The following is a 15,438-nucleotide window of genomic DNA, read 5'->3' on the forward strand; positions in this document are numbered from 1 at the left end:
AGAATGTTCAAACTGCTCTTCCTTATTGTTTCAGAGATCATGTGCATTGTCATCATCAGTGAGCCACTCCCCCTTTCCCATTTTAAACAGTTGAAGCTAAGTCTCACCTAGAGGATATCTACAATATTTGTACCATTTGTTTCTAGTTTGGATATTTCCAAATAAAGGATATTAAATATCCTGAAAGAATCCTTTATCCTATTTTATACTGTTCTTATGTTTATATAATCATCACAGAATAGAGGCCAACTTAAAAATATCTTTAGAAATTGGTATAACTTAAAAAAAAAGAAATTGGTATAACTTTATAAATTATAATCTGGAAAGCTTTCTGAAATTTTACATCATTTTCCATGGACCATATTTTTGCAGTGATATCTATAGTCCATGGTATTTTCTCTTATTACACTGCTTATGCTGTACCAAGAACAGGTACTATTCCCAATGTCTTAATTTCAAAAATGTTCTACATTTTTTCACTCCTTCCTGAAAGTCAAAGATTTTCTTAAACTATCCATAGATACTGAAAATGGAATGAGGCCCAAAACTTCCTTCAAGTCACTGATTACAATGTATTTGTAAAAGCATTTTATATTCTGAGTAAACAGAGATAAACCTTAAATGAAAGGGGTTTGCAGAAACTATAGGTCAATCTTTAATCCAGGCATTTTTACTAAATACTTCCCAGATGCCAGGCACTGGAATGTTTTTGGGACACAGACTGACCTAGGAACACATATTCAGTGATAAGAAGACCATCCTTCTCTATGATGTAGCCAATTATATGAAGATGCAACTTCTGGCTATTGTTTTTTTGTGTGTGGGTGTAAACCTATATGTACATCAGAGAAAAAGATGAAGCAAGACTTGGGAACTTCCTTTGAGGGAAACTCTTCCCCTTATGAGTCAGTCTCTGGTCCTCAAATCCCTTCTTAAAATGACCCAGAATATCCTCAATCTCCTGAAAATGAAATACGTGTCCTCTCTATGGCTTCAACCCTTGAAAATCGCCCAATGCATGTTGGGCTGTCAAAACTCAATCAGCAGTTGGTATCCATCACGCCAGGGCCTGCATGGGTTTCCACTTGTGATGTGCCAAGCACATAGAGCTTTAGACTTATTGACTCATTTAATACTTTCTAACAACCCAAGGAGAGATATATTATTACTCTCTATTTTATAGATGAGGAAATTGAGGTACAAGAGAGGTTATATAATTCCCTCAAGGATTCATATCTAATGAAGAGGATGTAGTAGACTCAGGACCAAGCAGGCAATCTAATCTAATATTCTTCTGCACATTTTGGTCTCAATTCCCTAGCTCCCTACTCCTCAGAATGGAAATGGTATGTGCGAAAGAGTGGGGGCCTGATTATGCCAACGGCAGAGCTTGGACACTCCAGAATGGTTCCCCCTTTAAGTGAAGAAAGTAATGCTTGCCTTTCTTTGCCAGACACACATTCTATCATTGAGAATGTTCAGAGTCCAATTAAAATTGGGTACAGCTGCTCTTGATTTTGAAGGATTTACACTTAAACCCTTCTCTGGTGCTTTCTTCACTAGGATTATCATGTAGAAGAAAAATCATCTGTCAAGAACCTTCCAAAGCCAAGTTATGCCTGGGGTAAACCTTTACCCCCACCCCACCCACCCCCCACACTGGCCACGCTAAAATCCCATTTTTCTACAGTTTATGATAAAATCAAGAGGGTCCTTTCTCACTCCTCTTTTTTTGATCCTACAATGTCCAGAGGTCATTCTATCTCCTCAGACTAAAGTCATTCTTTTCATTAACTGGAATTTGCTTTAGGATACCTGCTAATTCTGCCCTTTTGTTGGGATAACCCCAGGTGTCCCAAGAGTTAATAATAGATCTCAGTGCCCTCAGGCCATCCCTATCTCAGCTTCCCCCATAAGGGTTCCTAAAAGAAACCAAAGTTCCTCACAGGGTCAAAAACTAGTAGACCAACTTTTTTTTTTGGTTGTTAGAATTTTATTTGACTTCAAATAGAAATACTGATTTGTATTTCTCTGGGAAGATCTGGCAGCAATGGACCCTTTGTTTCCAACTAGCAATATTTCTGTGGAATGGAAAGCCTCTCTAGGTCACCCTTGTTAGTACTGCCCTGTTTCCTCCTTTTCTTCTTTGCACTTGAAATTGTAGGATTTCAATTCACTGGTCTAAATCTGTGCTACTCAGTGTGCTCTGTAGCTAAGCAGCACAAGCATTACCCAGAACTTCCAGAAATGCAGAATTTCAGGACCATTTCAAATCTACTTAGAGTCTGCATTTTAACAAGCCTAGATGATTTCATTGCACATTAATGTTTGAGGGGCCACATCACTTCCTGTTTTCCCTTCACTCACCACCTACTAATGTACAATTTTATATGCCAGCAATATGAGCTCCTAGTGATTTTCCTACTCAAACAATTCCTACTCAATTACTTTTCTTCTTCTTGACTTTATGGTACTCTTTGTTTGGCCTAAATGGCCTTCTCCAAGTCACTCACATTGCCCTAGAAAATTCAGACTCATCTTGAAATTTCTGCTTAGAGGCTACTTGCCTCTAAGATTTTTCAGCAACCCATCCCCACCCCAACTCTAATGAGGTAAGGCATTTCTTCTCTGTGTCCTGCTAATACCTGTATATGATTCTTCAAGATTGTAACTGTCTAGATATGTGGTTGTCTAAATTGTAAACTTCTATTGAGCTCAATGAATTTTTTTCAGTTTCTAGGTCTAGGTCCTACATGTAGGTCAAACAGTGGCCCTCAAATTGATATCTTTGTGCTCTAATTCCCTGAAGACCTGTGACTGTGACCTTATTTGGTAAAAGGGTCTTTGCCAGTGCATATAAGAACCCTGAAGTAAGTTAAGGATCTTGAAACGAGATTATAATGGGTTATCCTATGGGCAGTAAATCCAGTAACAAGTGTCCTTATAAGGGACACAGAAAGAAGAGAAGGCCATATGAAGATATGAAGATGGAGGTGGAGATTGGAATGATGCAGACAGAAGACAAGAATACCTAGATCTGCCAGGAGTTGGAAAAAGCATGGAAAGATTCTTTTCTAGAGCCTTCAGAAGGAATACAGCCCCAATACCACCTTGATTTCAGACTTCTGGCCTCCAGAAATTTGGGAGACTACATTTCTAGGGTTTAAAGCCAATCAGTTGGAAATCATCTGTTACAGCAGGCAATCCTAGGTAAGCTAAGTGCCTAATATATTTAATAATTTTCTAATTGCATAACAATAGCTGCCAATATTGAGCTCCTATGAGCTACCAAGCATTTTTTTTTCAGGTGCTTTTCAATTATTTTGAAAGATAAACTGCAGGATGGATGGAAGAATGGGAAAAGGGCATGCAATGTACAATTCAGAAGGTGCTCAGAGGAGGAGTGTTATCATACACATCCTCATTTAAAAAACTGGAATATAGATGAAATTTAAAAAATAAAAGATTACTTATATGAGAGAGAGAGAGAGAGATTGTGCACACAAGCAAGTAGGGGGAGGAGCAGAGGGAGAGAGAGAATCTTAAAAAAGTCGCTCTACTGAGGACAGAGCCTGCTTGGGGCTCAATTCCAAGACCTGAGCTCATGACCTGAGCAGAAATCAAGAGTTGGCTGCTTAACTGACTGAGCCACCCAGGCGCCCTCAGATGAAGTTTTTAATAATCAGTTGGAGAAGATGATCCACCTGTAGGAGTTCATTAGCTTTTTTCACCAGCCAGTCAGCGTGCTCAAGGTCCCATGAAATCTTGAAAACAATAATATTGTTAATGAAAAAAAAGAACACCTACCAGATAGATGGGTCAAAGTGCCAAAGAATACCAAAACCTAATTGAGCTCCATTTCTAAATGTATGAAAACGGAAGCACCTCTATGTTTTTCATAATTTTCCCCTCCCTCATAACCTTCAAGGGCATACAGGAAATGCTGTTCTTTATAGCAAATGAATATTTAAGTTTAACAATTCTTTGATTTTTTTCTGAAAAATTAATTATAGTAATTAGAAAATCAAATACTTGGTTAAAGAGTGGCACCTATAGGCAGTGCTGTAGTGGTAAATGTTTAACAACCAGCTGAGGGTGAGCAGCACTAATTTTCAGCATGGTGTACATACACATTCAGCATGACTGATTATAAGGTCTGAGTGTGATGTCAACTGGCTGGCACAATTCCTGAGAATGCAACAATTGGCTCTCGCATTGGGGGCTACTAGTGAAACTATCAGGGTTAGGATTAAAGAAGTCTACTGGCTTCAAGTGGGAGAAACAGGAACTGGAAGAGGCTGATAATGCTTTCAAACTAAGCAAATAAAAACAAGGAAGAAAAAAAGCATCTCTAATGTGATCTAATTTTTATGACACTTATCTCTCCACACACCCAGAGATATACAGAGAAGCACATTAAGTTATTTTATCTAAGTCTGTGCATGACCCAGTTTAGGTAAGGGCAGTCTTCTGAAAACTACTATGAAAATTTATGCTTAAGAGATGAGAACTGAAAACAACATAATGTCCCACCCCTATGTTAAACATTACTAAGACCAAAGCAACTGACCTTAGGCAATTTACTCCTGAAAGATAAGACTATGAACCACCTAAAATGACTTGAGTAGCAAGAACAACAGCATGCTCATCAATATTTGCTTAAACCCCTAGCCTCACTGTGATCCAATGCGGTGAAGTCACAATCTAGGCTCAAACTCTATTAACTCTCTGCCTTGCAAAACCCACCTTAGAAATTACCTGACACAGGCCCTTAAAACCCTATAAATATTATTCTCTAATCCCCCCCCCCCTTGAGACCCTACTTGTAGCCTGTTAACCTTAAAAATAAAACTACCGCTTATTTTACTAGCAAAATGAGTTTATTTGGGAGGAGAGAACTGCAATTCAGGCCACGAAAACCCCCACAAAACTATACACTATTCTGTAGAATAAAGGAGGGCACTCTTTAAAAAGAGGAAAGAGTGGAGTTGGGTGGGACTGTTATACACAAAAAATTCATTCAAGTGAACTGGGAGTATGAAGTACAATGGCTTTTCATTTGCTTAATGTGACAGTCTCTAATTGGCTAAGCTGTTGCCTGGCGAAGAGAAAACCTTCCTTCTGTAAGTTGGGGTACTGTAGGCTTCTTCCTGAGGGATCTGCGGTGGGCTGCAAGGAGTAGTATGGCATGAGAGTGCCTTTTCTGGCCTCATGGTTCCATTTCAAATGGTTTCCTTTATTCAGCTCCACACTCCCATGTATCTTCCATTACTGCATTAAATATAATAAACATAATTTTGCTTTCTGGCAGTCTAATTGTGAGGGTAGGCAGTGGTCATAGTCCTGTAAGGATCTAAAAAACAGATACCTCCTCTCCCCTCACCCCACTTCGGGTGCTCTTGTTTGGATGAGTACCTAGAACTATCAGCACCATCTGTGGTCAATGAAAGACCCTGCCCTGGTCAAGGTGGAGAAAGGAAGGGAGGGGAGGATGGATGGAGTGTGGCAGAGGGTGGAGAGAACAGAGAACAGAGACCAGCCTTCAGATAGATGGTGGGGCTGTTGGAACAGACTCCAACTCACCGCCCCTCTTTATGGGAGTTGTAGCACATTTGGTGCTGCCTGTTACTTGATGCAGTTATGGCAAAGGGAGACCATGTTCAGTGAGCTACACACTGGCAGGAGCACACGCAGAAATAGATGCACAAACCCCTAGTAAGGTCACAGGACATTCCCCAATTATTTTTGTCAGTACTAGAGAAACTTCACTGGAGGAAGGCAGCCACGAAGAGCAAGGGCAGACATGGTGCATCTTCCAGCTGCTATTGACATTCTTTGTACAAGTCTCATGATAGATCCCAAAGTGCAGTTTTAAGCTGAATCATAAAACTTATATGCAGTGCTTAAGTTACCATTCAAAAATACAGACACGATTTGTTCACATTTCCACTTCTAGAAATTCTACAAATGTTGGGATCTAGTGTCAGAACACATAGTTAGCCTGCAAAAGGAGGGGTAGAAAAGTCAGTCAGCCCCGAAGTTTATTATTCCCAATCTCCTATTATTCTGAGTTCCTGGCAGATCACTGTATTCCCACAATTGTAATTTTATTAATTTAGGACATATTAATTGTCACTATTAACTTAATATAAATTACATCACATCATATCAACTTGTCAAATATTAATTAAGAGTAATACATTTATTTTATTAGTTTTAAATATTTAAAACAATTCTCATCCATCCAGGATTCAAACCAGTGCTTACTACTCACTTACAGCTATCAAACTTGGAAACCATTAGCCTAAAAAGCACAAGTCTTTTGTTAGACCCACATTTAAGGCAACACTGTAGTATTGGTGGAGACCAAAATCACTACAAAATAGCCAGTAGCTGAACACTGGGTCTCTGTACCAAATCCTCACTAGAACATCTCCATGTGTTTTATTTTTCTTTAGATATGTTCTTATAAGAATACTTTTTTTGTATTAGACCTTCCTATTATTAAGTTTCTCACAAGTGTGAACTTCTGCAACTCTACAGTGGTGGATAGTTTATCTTTACAAATTTTCACGTTATTTGCCAGCATTCAAGCTTGTCTGAGGAGCTCCCTGGGCATTCAGTGCCTTGCCTCCTTGCCTTCCATTAGCTTTTTTTCTCATTTCCCTCTTTAAATTGGTGAATTTGAAGTATGTATGTTTTCCTTTTCTTTGGAATTAAATACATTTTCTCACGAGCTCCGAAGGTCTTGATAACACCTCAGTTAGAATACTTTAATATTCTAATTGTCATAGAAATAATCTGATACCCCAGGGAACCTCTGGGATTAAATTTGTGGTTACAGTACACCCCTTATTCTCCGGTGTTTTGCATTTACTTTTTACAGATAAATACCTTAGTTCATAAGATCAAGACATGCTATTAAGGTTTATAATTTTTTAAAAATCACAATGAAAACTACAGCTGCAAATCTTCCACCTCCCTCCATGCCTGCAACCCAGCCACAAACACCTCAGTACTTGCAGAATCAACAGATTTCTTTATGCTTCTTTTTTAGGCGTTATCAGTAGCTCCCTACTCTAAGAAATCAGAATGATATTATCCCCTACTCCTCCCAGATAAACTCTCCCTGCCCCATCATTCCAATACAGTCATGCTAACATTTGGTTAAATCACTTTTCACTGTGAACTTTTGGACCTAAGAAATATCCTTCAGCTGAGCAAATATAAATACTCTTCAATAATCAACATTGTTTTCTGTAGAGTTAACAATTGCCTCATTTTTCCCTATGTTTTCTTTCCTTATGTTTTCAAATGTACTAGTCACTCATCCCTTCAACTTTCCTCTGGAGCGATCAAGCTCTTGATGGTCAGACATCCATCAAGTTCTATTTATTTTTTCCACATCCTTCTGTGAGTCTTTGTTCTACTTTGGGCAAGCACTTGCTGACATTCTGGGAATTCTGTCCTTCCCCATCATTTTGGTAATTCCCTTCCCTCTTTGCTGTGTTCTACTTACCACTTCTGAGATTCTTTTTTACCGTGGTACTCCCCTCCCTCACTGTTAATAGAGCATTCTGTTACGGCTTTGCGAGCAGAGATATTGCATCACTAAATTGATCGCTTGGCTAGGAATGGGATGTAAGCTTGGAAGCATTTCTCCCCAGAACTGGGAAAGGCAGGACTCCTTTGACTTTTCTTGTACTGATATTGGTAAGTCCAAAGCCATTCTGAAATTGGATTTTGTATGCGTGACCTATTCTCTATCCTCCTGATCCCTGATAATGTTCTAACTTGGTATGGATGTTTTCACTCATTGCACTGGCACGTGAGGGACCCTTTCAATGTAAAATCCATCAATTTAAAATGTGTATATAATTTTCCTCTGCTCCCTCCACTTTCTCAGTTCTCCTTGTAATTCCCATGGATCAGAAGTAAACTCCCTGGATTAGATTTACCTTTTTCAAATGTTTTTCATCTTCTTGCTTTTCTCTCTAGGATATTTCCTTTTTTTTTCTTCCAACCTTTTTTACTGAATTTCATTACTGCTGTTTTTTATATAGAAGAGTTCTTTATTTCTTGTTTATATGTACACAGTATCTCTAGAATATCTTTTCATTTCTCTGAGGAAATTAATGGTTTTGAGGTTTTCCTTCAAATTCTACTTCCTACTATTCGTCTTTGTCTATACATTCCATATTTTTCTTAACTCATTTGTTGGTATTTTTAAAAAAAGATTTTATTTATGTATTTGAGAGACAGTATGTGCAAACAGGAAGGGGAGAGGGGTAACAGGGGAGGGAGAGAGGGAATCCCAAGCAGACTCAGCATGGAGCCCACCCTGGGCCAGACCACCACTCCAAGATCATGACCTGAGCCGAAATGAAGAGTCCAATGCTTAATCGACTGAGCCAAGCAGGTGCCCCTGTTGTTCATTTTTATCTATGAGTAGGGTAGTTAAAAAGTAGCTGGGAAACCATAAGAAACACCGAATATCAGGTCTTCCCTTTTGGTTTTCAAGTCTGCCTTGGGGCAAGGGATAAACCTGATTGCCAGCATTCTAGAAACCATCTAGGGGCCTATGTTTCATTGTCCAGTTTGCAAGCCTTAACTTTTAAAAGTTTTTTTCTCTCTTTTCTGTAACATAACATCAACCAACACATTAAAAGTCCATTTATTTTTTAACAAAACGTCCACCATTCACCAATACTTAATGAATAGCTATTGTGGACTTCCACAGTGTTTAAGGTGGGACAGAGGTAAATAAGACATATTTTACAAAGAGAAAATGCATGATTTGTGTTATATGCTATAAAAGTAAGGCTGTATTGTCAAAAAGAATACGCCACTAACCCTTCACTGGGAGAATAAACCCCATCACGTTCTCAACTAGCTACTGGTATTATATAGGTTTGTATGTGTGCATATATGTATGGATACTTATGACACCTAATGATATGTAGTATCTTCTCTTAGATACTGAAGTTTTAAATCTTGTGTAGAAATGAGTTTAGAGAAAAGTAACCAAAGAGAGGAACACTAAATGCTTCAGGACTGAAAAACCATTAGCCAAACAGAACACCTGGGACTTTGATACTCATGTGAAAGCCACTGGGGTATTTCCCAGAGCAACCATCATGAACTAACAGGGTAATAGCTCTTGGGATTTCTAGTTGGTACAAAATCTTAACCTACAGTGATCCATTTTTATGAGTAGCTATAGCCTTCTCTTTAGTAGACACTTTTTGTGATCTTTGTCTCCAAGGCCTGAATTGCTCTATTCCATCTATGCAGTAAGAATAAACTGTTGTGCATGTATAAACAAATATCTGTTCTTAACGACAGAAAAGATTTAACCCCTCCTCACAGTAAATTCTATTATTTGAAGCAAGTCAATTAGGCATCCATCTCTCCCCTGCCCCCTCCCCCCAGGCCCCGTATTTATCTCAGGCTTTAGATCTGAGCCAGAAAGCTGGTCTATTGGATCAGAAAAAAACTAAGCTCTGATTTTTTTAAGTCATATTCAGAGACATGCTTGGGAAAACCTGATGGTCCACTGGATCATGATAAAAGGATATTAGAGAACTCTATTTCATTAGTAGTGATCTATGGACAAAACAAACAATTCTTAGAGAGTTCCTTAGACAAAATAATACTCCAAAGTTCCAATGTCAAGCTGTCTTATCTGTCCACTGATGTCAGGGATCTTTGTTTTGTTCGCTTAAGTAAAGTACAGGGCATATACCGATCAGTTGATATTTGTTGATTGTATTGTTCACCATTCATTCAAAACCCTTGCTATCACGGTTTACATTCCTGAGAGAGAAGATAGATAAATATGAATCCAGGTAATTACTGATGCTATAAAGGAAATAATGAAAGAGGAAGAGAATGAGATAGAACGTTCAGGGGAGGTCTTCCTTGTGGAGAGTAGATTAACGAAGACAAGAGTGGAAAGCCACCACAGCCGTCTAGTTTGGACTAGTGTGGTAAGACGAAAGTTGTTTAAAAAAAAACAACTTTGAATTGTGATATATATGAAAGAGCTAACAGCACTTGCTGACAGACTGAATGTAGAATGGGAGTGAAATAGAGGAGCCAGTGATGACTCCAGAGTAAATCAAAACAAAGTGAACCCTGAAGCTTACATAAAGCATGGGATGCCTGAGAGGTTGGCACATTTGGGAACCTTGTGGGCTCTGAGGGTGGGGAAGATATTCTTGATGGATTTTCACATGTTTTTTTCATAGGTTTTTAAAGAGGCTTTGGTCCTAAAGAGGTGAAGCATATCATACACCTTTTCCAATTCCTCAAATTACTCGACCCAGGAAACTAGTGTCTCTGCCTTTCCCTCCAAAGCAAGCCACCTAACTCCACAATGGCAAAAAGGATAGTATATTTTCAGAGAAAAATTACACTTACAGTTCCTCATCTCTGAAGTTCTAAATTTCAACATCAAATGTAGGAATAGCTTTTAGCTTCAGAAATTTCATAGGCCAAAGAACAAAAGCTCAGGAGGTTATAACAAGTACTCTTCCACCCTCAGATCCACCCACCTTCTCAGAGAAAAATCCACTAGTATCTCAAGTATCTGGAATGACCACATAGTTCTATCTGAAAAAAGAAACACAATGCAGACTAGCTGACTAGAGACTGTTCATTAGAATAAACACAAACTCGTTAAAATATTCAGAAAAAAATTCACCTCAGTTGTAATCTTTTTAATTAAAAATTTTACTCTACAAATACATAATGTAAAACTGTTTTCACAAAATTCATTTAACTCTCCATCAACCACTTTTGAGAAATGTGAATTTCACCTTTACATCTTATCAGGCTTTTACTTCCCCCACCTTTCCTTCCAGTCAATCCCAGTTATCTGACTGAATACCTTTAGGGAGATACAATCTGTGTGGGTGGAAAGATTAAATTGCCAGTTTAAGTCTGTATTACTATTTGGTGATTTTTAGCATGTCTGTCTCTGTAAATTAAAGTAAAAAATCTACCTCTTAGAGTTAAAAGAATGAGATGATACATATAAAGTATTTAGAACTTTACCTTGCAGACAATAGATTACAAACTTAAATTACCTTAATATGTAATATTTAAATTAAATATCCTTTTTGTCATCCTACCCCATTCATCTGCTGCAGAGAATTCTTCTTCTCTTGTGGGTATAAGTTTCCAACCTGACACTAGGTTCTTTTCAGGGCAAATTTCCCATTCTCTCAACTTTCCAATTTGTCAAGACACAACTAAATTGTAACCTTCTCCATCTTTTCACATTCCCTATGTGCTTTTTAACTTCCATGGACCACTGATGGATGATGTTTATCACACTCTAATCAGAAAAGCCAAGAAATCAGAACCTCAAATGACTTCTCCATGAATTCTTTATCTTCTCTTTATCTTTTCCTTGCTTTATACAAGATCAAGAAAATTAACTGCAGTGAGGTCACTTACCTTTCCTTCTTTTATTCCCAGACAGATGATTTCAAGCAGCCTGCCCTGACTCTCAACTGAAGGTAGGAGTAGGTCTAGATTGGCAGCAGCTGTGAGCCTTCCCTTATTCTTAACCCAGAAAGGTATCAGTAGTTCAGCTATAAAGAGCCTCACAGCTGGACTTTGCTACACATTTGTAGAGCACTATTTCCAAGTTATAACCAGAGAATGAAACTGGGTTTTTAACTTAAAAGTACCCCAAGCAAAAAAAAACCCTTGCCATATGTAAAGTGTTTTAAGGGTAGCAGTAGCTCCCCAGCGTGGTTGGATAATCCAGGTGTTCCCAACCACTGGAGGCTCTGAGGATCCAATATCCTTCTCTTACTTAGCCCAGAGTTCCAAGACATATGGTCTCCTAAAGCAATTTCTAATTATACGTTACCAACAATTTTCCTTAAACAGCAGTCTGATTGGTAGTCCCAGTCATGTGAACTACGCACACTTGCTCATCACTAGAGACTATGTATAACTTCCTCTCATCTGAAAACCAAATAGTCCACCTCCCCAGTATTATCACCATGTCCTTAAGTTTTAAGACATGCAATTGCAAGCCACACAAAAGGCTTTGACCCTGACCAAACCAGTTTTGTTTCTTGTCTCTACTAATTTTCTTCTTAATCTTGTCTGCATATTGTAACCACCAAGGGAGCTTTGGAAAAATGATGCCTGGGTTCCAACCCAAAACTTGAAGGTAATTGGCGTGTGTCAAGAGGGGTGGCTTAAATATTCAGATTTTTAAGAGCTCCTCAGGTGATTTTAGGATAAACCGAATTTGCAAACCTGCTACTGCACATTAAAAATTTCTAGACAAACCAATTTACTATGGGTTGAACTGTCATTGTCTCTACTTCCCCTGCCATATGCACAAGATGTCCTAACTCCCTGTACCTGAGTGTGACCTTGTTTATAAATAGGGTCATTAAGTTAAAATGAAGACATACTGTAGTGTGGGCCCTAATCCAATATAAATGGTTCATTCCCTCATTAAAAAGAAAAAGTCATGTGAAGAGACAGAGCCATAGGGAGAATGCCAAGTGAAGATAAAGACAGAGAAGGGGGTGTTATCAATAAGCCAAGAAACACCAAAGACTCTCAGCAAACCACCAGAAGCTAGGAAAGTGACATGCAACTGTCATCAGAAGGACCTAACTCTAAAAACACCATGATTTTTAGATGGCTAGCCTCCAGAACTAGGAGGTAATACACCTGTTGTTCCGGCTACCCATTTTGTGGTACTTATTATGGCTGCCTCAGCCAACTAAGTCACTTCATATGAATATTCTTTACTCATTTTTTAGTTTTGACACAGGTACATCTCTCCACTCCAGGACTCTGACATTCTGGCATCACCCAACAGCCCCACAAGCTACCATACTACTCAGTGCTTTTTTCCTCTCTTTCAGTATATATTTGAGAATTTACATGCTCAGGGGTATTTACCACCAGAATATTAGAAGGATGAACAGAAACAGACATAGTTCTTACTCTCAAGGAGTTTACAGTCTCATGGGGAAGGCAATCGAAGAATTGCCCAAATCTAAAAATTGCAACTGGGCTTTCCATAACAAGAACCTGGTACAAGGGATGCCCCAGGATTCATTCTTGTTAAGGATGCTAAGGAAGGCTCCTTTAAGAGTAACACTTATACTAAGATGTGAAGAATGAGCCAGAGTTTGCAAAAAATGGGGATGGAGCAGTGGTAACTAAAGTATAGAGTTTTGCACGTGCAGTCCTTGTGGCTGCAAGGGTGCTTGGGGCATCTCTGTTCAGAGGGTCAGTAGGCTGTGTCAAAGCTGTTCTTTCAAAGGCTTAATCACATGATTCTCATACAAATATACACAGAAACAGGTCAAAATTTTGTTCAACTCAGCAATTTGTTAGGGAATCAGAAAAAGTTGGTTCCAAGAGGAATGAGAAGCAATTTACAGATCATCAAAACTACGAAAAGGATGTTAAAGTAAGATTGTTTAGGTTAGATACAAAACTGGTTAGTATTCTACAGGGCAATAAAACCAGGGGGTCGTTTTCCTACCAGACAAATCCTCATATAACATGTAAGTTCAGGGGTACCTGGCTGGTCCAGAGGAACAGGATTCTTTTTTTTTTTTTAAGATTTTATTTATTTATTCATGAGACACACACACATACACAGAGAGAGAGAGAGAGGCAGAGACACAGGCAAACAGAGAAGCAGGCTCCATGCAGGGAGCCTGACATGGGACTCGATCCTGGGTCTCCAGGATCAGGCCCTGAGCTGAAGGTAGCACTTAAACACTGAGCCACCCGGGCTGCCCCAGGAGCATGATTCTTGATCTTGGGGTAGTGAGCTCAAGCCCCCTCTTGAGTGGAGAGATTACTAAAATAAATAAAAATAAAAATAAAAAAAATAATAATAAATATTATTTATTATTAATATTAATAAAATAAAAATAAATATATATTAAATAAAAATAAAATAAAATATTAATAAAAATAAATAAATAAATAAAATAAAAAAAATAAAAATAAAAAATAAAGTCCTAAACTTCAGTATCTGGGTTCTCGTCTAATGGTAAGTACCAAAGTCAAATGCAGATACATTTTTCTAGAGAATTTAAATAATGTTTTTGTGCTTGTTGATGTCCCAGAGCAGCACTGAAAGGACATACTGTATTCTCCTGGTTTCTAAGTTTTTGAAATAGTTCTTAATAGTTAAGTTGCAGAAGCAGGAGAAATTTGAAGATGACAGTAGAGACTTAGAGACATTAATTCTCACATTTGCCTACATGATGCATCATTTCACTCAGGAAATTGTAAAGAGGCTTGAGAGCCACTACTCCAAGTCCTTAATCTCAGTGTTTCCAATAATTGTTTTACTTTCAATCACTCACCTAACCTAACCCCCTACACTTCTCAGATCAGGGCTATTTTTCCCCCAAGGCTTCTTGTGATTTGCTGTGAAGATGTGCAAATATTTCTTCTAAACTTACATCTTTACCCACACACAAATTATCCGTATGATACAGTAAAAGCAAATTTTGAAAATTCTAAATAGTCAATTAAAAATCAGTTCCAGGGGTACCTGGGTGGCTCAGATGGTTGAGCCTCCGATTCTTGATTTTAGACTTTTGATTTCAGCTCAGGTTGTGGGATCGAGTCCCACTCCTGGCCCTACACTCAGCAGTCTGCTCATCCATGTTCCTCTGCTCCTCCCCGACTTGTTTTTTTGTTTGTTTGTTCTTAAGATCTTATTTATTTACTTGAGAAAGAAAGAAAGAGCACAATCAGGGGGAGCTGCAGAGGAGGGAGAAGCAGGGTCCCTGAGCAGGGAGCCCAATATGGGGATCCATCCCAGGATCCTGGGATCAGGACCTGAGCCTAAGGCAGATGTTTAACCAACTGAGCCACCCAGGTGCCTTCATACTCTAATATAAATATATATATATATATATATATATAAACAAATATAAATGTTTCCACCACTTCCTGTAGAAACCAGCTTGCATTTTTTAGGAAACTTGAATGAGACCACCGACCTACCTTATCATACACAGGAACCTACTGTTTAAGAAACAGGACCTGAGACAGAGCTGGCTTTCTGATTCCATGATCCAGACTTAATTCCTTATCCTGGTTACTTACTGAACACTAATAGCTGTGTGACTTTAGGAACATTAAATCACCTCTGTGTCTACTTCTACATGAGGAATAAGATTAATATATACTTATAGGTTGTTAAAAATACTAAGGGAAATAAAGTAGGACAAATCTTTTACATAAAAGTCCCTCTTTAAACATTGTCATCTTCTCAGCATTGTAGAACCACCCAAGCAAGGCTGCAGGAAAAAACTTTTCAGTGGATCATCAAACAGAGAAAGATGAGAGAAAGTACAATACACATACTGCTTGTATCAAAGCATTGAATTATCAGGCTTCTTTTAAGAAATCTAATTTTCC

General features: G+C 38.4%; 1 protein-coding gene across 1 annotated transcript in view; it reads left to right on the forward strand.

Moving 5' to 3' along the window:
• Nucleotides 1-7,688: 7,688 nt before the first annotated feature.
• TRIML1 (tripartite motif family like 1) overlaps nt 7,689-15,438 on the forward strand; it is a 53,831-nt gene continuing 46,081 nt past the window's right edge. Inside the window, exon 1 of the mRNA XM_077848828.1 lies at nt 7,689-7,713. The gene's annotated coding sequence lies outside the window, so the exon portion shown is untranslated. The remainder of the gene's footprint in view (nt 7,714-15,438) is intronic.

Source organism: Canis aureus, chromosome 15, assembly GCF_053574225.1.
Source record: "Canis aureus isolate CA01 chromosome 15, VMU_Caureus_v.1.0, whole genome shotgun sequence".
NCBI classification, from domain to species: Eukaryota; Metazoa; Chordata; class Mammalia; order Carnivora; family Canidae; genus Canis; species Canis aureus.